This window comes from Podarcis vaucheri (genome assembly GCF_965113315.1).
Source record: "Podarcis vaucheri genome assembly, chromosome: 16".
Classification (NCBI taxonomy): domain Eukaryota; kingdom Metazoa; phylum Chordata; class Lepidosauria; order Squamata; family Lacertidae; genus Podarcis; species Podarcis vaucheri.
This window is the reverse complement of record NC_138754.1, coordinates 40,912,935-40,919,498: the sequence shown is the minus strand read 5'-3', so window position 1 is coordinate 40,919,498 and position 6,564 is coordinate 40,912,935. Positions and strand designations below refer to the sequence as shown.

Genomic DNA, 6,564 nt, shown 5'->3' with positions numbered 1-6,564 from the left:
TCATAAAGTGTGGGACTTCTCCCGCCTCCCCCGTGTTTGGAAACACAGAAGTGGTTGGCTCAGAAAGGACGAAGAGTCTCTATGCCTGGCTTGAATGCAGTACAGTCACTTTCTTAAACTGCTTCTAGGTTCCACAAAGCATGCCATCCTCACCAGCTTCTAAGGGAAAGAACAAAATTTCTAGCTCTCGTGGATGTCTCAGGAGATCTGAAACCACATGAACAAAGGCAACTCCAGCTTCACCACAATAGTTTAAACATTATGTATCCTAAGTATACTGACATTACAGTGTGCTCTATGTGGGGCTATCTTAGGATTGATCTGGGCACTTCTGCTGGTGCAGAAGACCGTGACTTGGTTGCTTGTTGGGGCATATTTGCCTTGTTTACGGGGTTTGCATCGCTGTCAGTTCGCTAACGAGCCAAGCTCAAGGTGTTGATACTGACTTAAAAGTTCCTGTACAGCTTACCTGAGAGACTGCCTTATCCCTTGTACACCCAGTAGGTGGCTGCAGTCTGCAGGAGAGTTTCTCTTGCAAGTTCCAGAGATCTTAGAAACCTGCTCTGCAGAAACTCGGAGCAGGGCTTTTAGTGCGGCTGCTGCTGTTGTATGGAATAGCTTTCCCCTCAAGATACAACAAACACTCATTATCTGCACTTCCTGGAAAGAGTCAATGGTATTCTTGTTCCAGCAGCCTTTCCCAGCTGGATAAATGGGTCTTCGCCATGGTTTTAATCTTCTAAATGCACTTGTTGCTTTTGTGTTTTTAATTGTGTGTAAATCACCTTGAGTCGGAAGCTCAACTCAAAAATGTTTACAAAAATACATATATTGGGGAAAACTACATACAAATGAATGTATTAGTGAAGATAGCTGGCAAAAATGTGCATGTAAGTCAAAGCTGCATCAAAAAAAAGTTTATTAGGAGAAATTCACATTAAATTGTTGAGAAATTTTCATGATTTTTTTAAAAAAGAAATTGCTGTGGAAATGGAAAACTGAAGATAGGAAAAATAAAAAACAGAGAGACCTGAAAATGGCAGATTTGTCTGTCCCTGGCGACTACAAGATGCTGAACTGTTGAGTGAGGTGGGGTGGGTGGAATGGAATGGCGTATCCTGGCAGATGGGGTAACTGGCTTGCTAGAACCCTGAACAGAAGTGTTCCACGTTACCACATATTGTTGCAGGTCCTCTGTGTCGGTGCCCTTTCCATTTACATATATGCAGTCTTCGTATCCTGCTCAGAGCCACAGTTCCTGCCATGACCACATAACAGCGAGAGGGTGTTTACCCAATGGATCATGTTGTGTTTGTGTGTGTTCCTGCAAGACGGGTTCAAATCCTCAATGGACGGCCTTGGGAAATCATCTGTGCCTCATCTCTCCCACCAGCAAAATGGAAATAAATAATTTATAGGGGTGAGAGTTGTAAAATGCCATGTGTGCTTGAATGACCTGATCAGGTGAGCTGCTGGCTCTCGCTGGGAGGGAGAGGAGGGGCCACACACAGGATAGACACACCCTGGGTACTCCCATCTTTTGGACTGGCCTGACAAACTGGGATTGGCGAGTTCTGAATCAACTCACACTGGCCTAAACTACTTTTTCTTATTCTGCAGGTGAATAAAAAGAAAACCACTGAGTCGGAAAATTGGTTTTGCATTTCATGTCTATTTGGCCGTATATACTGGGGCAGGGTAGCCTTATGGTTGACTGTGCATGTTACATAGGAACTTCTATAGCATACTACACTGTAAAGGCCATACTGAGCGGCACAGCGCCTTCCCTGCAAAGCGGCAGGTTCCAGGTTCCGTCCTCTCTGTCTCCTCCAGGTGGGGTTGGGAGACTTGCCTGAAACCACTGCTGGCCATGAGCGTAGATTATACTACATTTGAGCCAAATGGTCCAAGGGTCTGAAAGCAGCCTCCCATGTTGCTACTTCCTTTTGATTGTCTTAGCCTAATGCACCCTTCAGATCGTCTCACTCCAACCATGTAAGCTCAGCCAGACTGAGTCCCAGCCCTTTTTGGGATGCTTATGGTTTTGGGAGGGTTGTTGTTGTTGTTTTAGCACTGCCAATGCAGCTTTATGATTAACATCCTTTTTTGTTGACATAGTGCTGTGGGTGTTGGCAGGTAACCCACTATTTTCAAAGCTAAGAGTGCACCTGTGTTCCAAAGTCCGTTGGAGGCAGACTGGTTTCCAAATTGCAAGCTTTACCAGACGGCTGATATAAAGCAGTCCTGGACGATGTGTTGTTTTTATTCATGCATTATTGAAAACTCTTGGATGGCAAAGTCCTCCAGATGCGACCTGGGAGCTGGAGAAGAGCCTAGGAGCAGCTTTTAGCACATGCAAAGGTAATGCAAATCTGTCTTGAGCAATTGTTTCAGTGGAAATGTAGTTCTGGGGTGTCCGCTTTTAAGTAGGCCACCCCCCTCTTCGTTAGAGTCGGTGTGTCTGGGTAGGAGGAACGTTTAACATCTTGGCATAGCCTTGGAAGCAAAAGCAGCCCAGTGGAAGGAAGCCATCAGTGTAGGCTCTCCCAACCTGTAGGTTGCATACACAGCAAATTGCCTATTTTCAAGGCAGTAGCAGTATTGGACTACAATTGTAAGCCTACCTACTAGAAATGAACCCTGATGAACTCTGCAAGATTTACTGTTAAGAAAGCATGCATACGATTGTATGCTAGCAAGGGAGATGTGAAGCAATGCAAGAATCACAAATAAAGCATCCCTGACAGATCAATCAATCAATCAATCTCACCATCTCTATACATTTACAAATTACAGGTTTGACAGGTCCCTGCCCCATTAAAAATGAAAGAGAATAGACATGGGGCGCAACATATGGAAAGAATATGAAATTATTTCAAATGTACTTTGGCTTCATTACAATGGATATTGACATCAGCAATTAGTTTTAAAGGCTATTTTTCTCTTAATATTTCTGATATTTTAACTTCGTTTGTTATTGGTTAATTATGATGGCTTCATTATCTGCAAACAGAAATACTGAATGCTGGATACAAATTTGTAAATAAATAGTGACCCACCAGTGTTGGTTAAGCATTGAAACAGAAAAGGAGAGTTTTCCTTTCAACTACTTCCTTTTTTGTGTGATATCTGATCAGTCCTTTTTACACATTTAGTCCCTGCCCCCCCTGCAAGGTACCAGTGGTTTAAGAATGGCTGTGGACCTTTGAAGGAAATGCAGCTGAAACTCCAAGTGCTAAAACTGCGCCTGCTTGGAAGCTGTTGAACAAAACAAAAGGCTCCCTGTCACACACACAAAAACCCAGCCAGCCCAACACAGCAGCTGCTGTCCCAGTGCTGCATATCTTTGGATATTTGTGATGGCAGGTGGGAAAAAACAAAGCCTCCTTCTCCCCAAAAAGTGCTTTGGGTGTGTTTAGTCAGCAGGCACATGGTTCATGGAGAAGCGACAACATTGCTCTGCCTGGCATGTTGCCCTTACTAAGCCTCTGAGAAAGCTGGTGTCCTGTTTTTTTTGACTGCCAGTTTGAAAATGGAGTTTACCTTCAACAGTGATTTTAAAAAACAACAATTTAGTGTGATGTATGGAACGTGATATGCGACACCCATTTTCTCCCCTGTCCAGCTTGTATCCATGATAGACACGCCTCTTGCCTTGCCATTTACTTATTATTTACTTATTGCCAAGAGCAAACCCCAGCACTAAATTGTTTTAACAGTGGGTGTGGTGTAGATCTACCTGAGAACTGCAGCCGCAGAGTATGAAAGAGACGGAGGGGGAGAAATTGGAGAGAATTGGTCAGCTTGTCCATTGCCTGTTCTTTCGGTGTTGTTGCCTCAGGAAATTTAATGTAGGTTTTATGCATTCTGGTCTGCAGGATTTCAGGCGGGTCATTCCCGGCCCTGCCGGGTGTTGGCAGGAATTGAACCTGGCCTGGGGCTTTCTGCATGCAAAGGAGATGCTGTAAGGCTGAGCTACAGCCCTCCGTCTTTCTGCTAAAGCGTTCCCAAAAAATATTTACAGTACAATAATCCTGGTTTCCAAGCTCATTCTTCTTGGAATTTTCAGAAGGCAAAGCTGTCAGCCCGGGTAAGCCAGGCCTTTGCTTTTTCAGAGAACGTTTGGAGTTGCTCCTGGAAGAAGCATGCAGGCTCTTGTATTTTCATAAAAGCAACTGCTTTGTAGACCTTTTTTGGGAGGAGGTTTTGTGTTAGTCTTTTGCATCAGGAACAACAGAGAGCTTTGTGGCACTTTAACCAATTTATTATGGTATGAGTTTTTGTGGGCTGCAGATTAAAACGGGCATATTTTACGATTGTCCTCTGCATGTATGTTCCTATTACTTGTATCAAAATAATAAGTGAACAGGCAGGCAGCAGGGAAGGACCCTGAACTAATATTCTTATATGCACATTTATTATTAACAACATCATTAATTCTCAACTTAATTTATCCCTTGCTTTTATAAACTTTAAACAAAAAATGATGCGCAACACAGCCACATTTTAATAATCTCTGGTTTAATAATCTCTGGCGTATTCTCTGAGCTGGAAGCTTTCTGTCCACCTCCCTACCTCAGTGCCATACCTCACAGGGTTATTTCTAGGGAGCTAGTATTGTGAAATGCACATTTATTATATCTAGTTGTTGTTTGCATCCAGAGACAATGGAAGGATGCACCATGGGGGTGAAATTAAACTGCTGGAGGGATGCCGCGCTTGCTGTGGCTGTAGAGACCCACACGCGCGAGAGAGACATGTTGCGTTGCAGCCGGGGCAGGCGGAGGCGTCGGGTTTGGCTGGTGCAGACGATGCCCTCCCATGGCGTTTCTCCTCTCTGCGCTCCTCCTTGCTGTGATGATTACAACGCCATCCCCATCACAGTCTCTGGCTTGCTTTTGCAGTCGCGGGTTGAGGATCGCCAGGCAGCGAGCTCCCTCTTCTCTGATCTGTATCTGCTGCGCGGGGGCTGCTGCCTCTCCGGCTCCCCCCCCCCCCGCCCTGCGGCTGGACAGCAGAAGGAGAAGCGCAAAGGGGGAGGGAGGCAGGCATGGAGATAGAGAGGGAGGGAGGGAGGGATGGAGAGAGAGAGCCCTTTGCAGGAGGGAGGCGCCCGCCCTCCCTCCACATCTGGGCCACTCACGGCCTCCCTGGGCGGCGCGCCTCCTCCAATGGGCGGCGCTGCTGCCAGGCCGCTCTCACTTTCGGCACAGGAAAAGCTCCCGGCGCAGCCAATGGGCGCGCAGCTGCTGCTGCTGCTGGCATCTGGGGCGCCGCGCGGGCGGGCGGGCGGGAGGGCGCGCAGCTCCGGGATCGCGGCTGCAGCAGGAGCAGCAGCAGCAGCAGGGCGGGAGGAGCCGCCGCCGCCGCCAGGTAAGGGATCGGGGCCGGGCTGCTGCCTCCTCTCCAAGGGCGACGCGTTTCCCGCCTGCCTTCTCGGCGGCTTCCGCGGTTGTGGGGATGCTCCGAGGGCGGCGGCGGCGGCGGCGAAGGGAGGCAGGACCGGGTCTTCAAAGGGAGCCCGGCGGCGGCGGCAGCGGGATTTCAGTTTGACGAGGGCCTTTTCAGCCCCCGCCAGCTCCCGCCGCGAAAAGGCAGCGGGCGCCTCTGGATGGAGCTGCCTCGGCCGCCTCCGGGCATCTGGTCTTGGGAGGGGATGAGATTCCGCCCCAGAAACCCGGGACACCCCAGGCAGCCCCTTCGCCCTCCCCTGGGGAAAAAGATGACGGGGTGGGGGGAGGTGGAAGGCCAGGCATTTTAGGCTGCCCATCATGTTGTGGTTTTTCCTTGTTTTCTGTGCGCCGCAAGTTTTTGCCCGGGGGCTGCCTTCCGCCCACGTCCCTCCCCAAGACTGGGAGATCCAGGGCTTGAGTGGAAATGTCGAAGTGAGGATTCCGTGTTGGATTAAGCGGGAGGAGAGGAGGTCAAGTTGCGCGGAGGGACAGAGGCTGGCTTCCCCCGAATTATGAGTTTGAGGTTTCCAGGTTGTGCTGGGATTTGGACAGCGGGGGGGGGGGGAATTGCAGTCTGGTGTGCTGGATTTCTCACTGACCTGCTTAGCTGTGCAAGAGGATAGAAATCCAGGAGGAGAGACCCGTTAGGACCTCCTTGCATCTGATCCTTCCTTCTTCCTCTTTGCTGTAGGAACGCAAAGCACAGAGCAAGGCGGTGCTTGTGGTTGGAACTGATGTCTCAATGAGTGCTAGTTTAAAAAACCGTTGGGTTTTAGCTGAGACACAGGCAGCTTTAAAGTTTTATTTCTCACCATGCGATGAAATACCTCATGGGCTGATTTTCCTAGATCAAGTGTAAAGGCCTGACTCGCTCCCAGTGCACACCCATCACTTGGCAACCCAAGTGGAGTTACTCCGTGAAGGCAGCGCAGAGGGTGTGTTCACACCTGACCCTGAAGTTCACTGCTTTTGTGTAGATGTGCAGTTGCCGTGGATGTGGGCTGGAGTGTAAAATAGGCTTTTTAAAAAGCCGAATGCCTTTTCTCTTGCTGAAACTGATCTTGAATTCACATGGAAAATGTAACTGCCAGTTTTAAATATTGTTCCAGTG

General features: G+C 48.4%; 1 protein-coding gene across 1 annotated transcript in view; it reads left to right on the top strand.

Annotated features, from left to right (window-relative positions):
* The first annotated feature begins 2,201 nt into the window (after positions 1-2,201).
* Positions 2,202-6,564, top strand: part of CAMKK2 (calcium/calmodulin dependent protein kinase kinase 2) — a 57,132-nt gene continuing 52,769 nt past the window's right edge. Inside the window, exon 1 of the mRNA XM_082203790.1 lies at positions 2,202-2,361. The gene's annotated coding sequence lies outside the window, so the exon portion shown is untranslated. The remainder of the gene's footprint in view (positions 2,362-6,564) is intronic.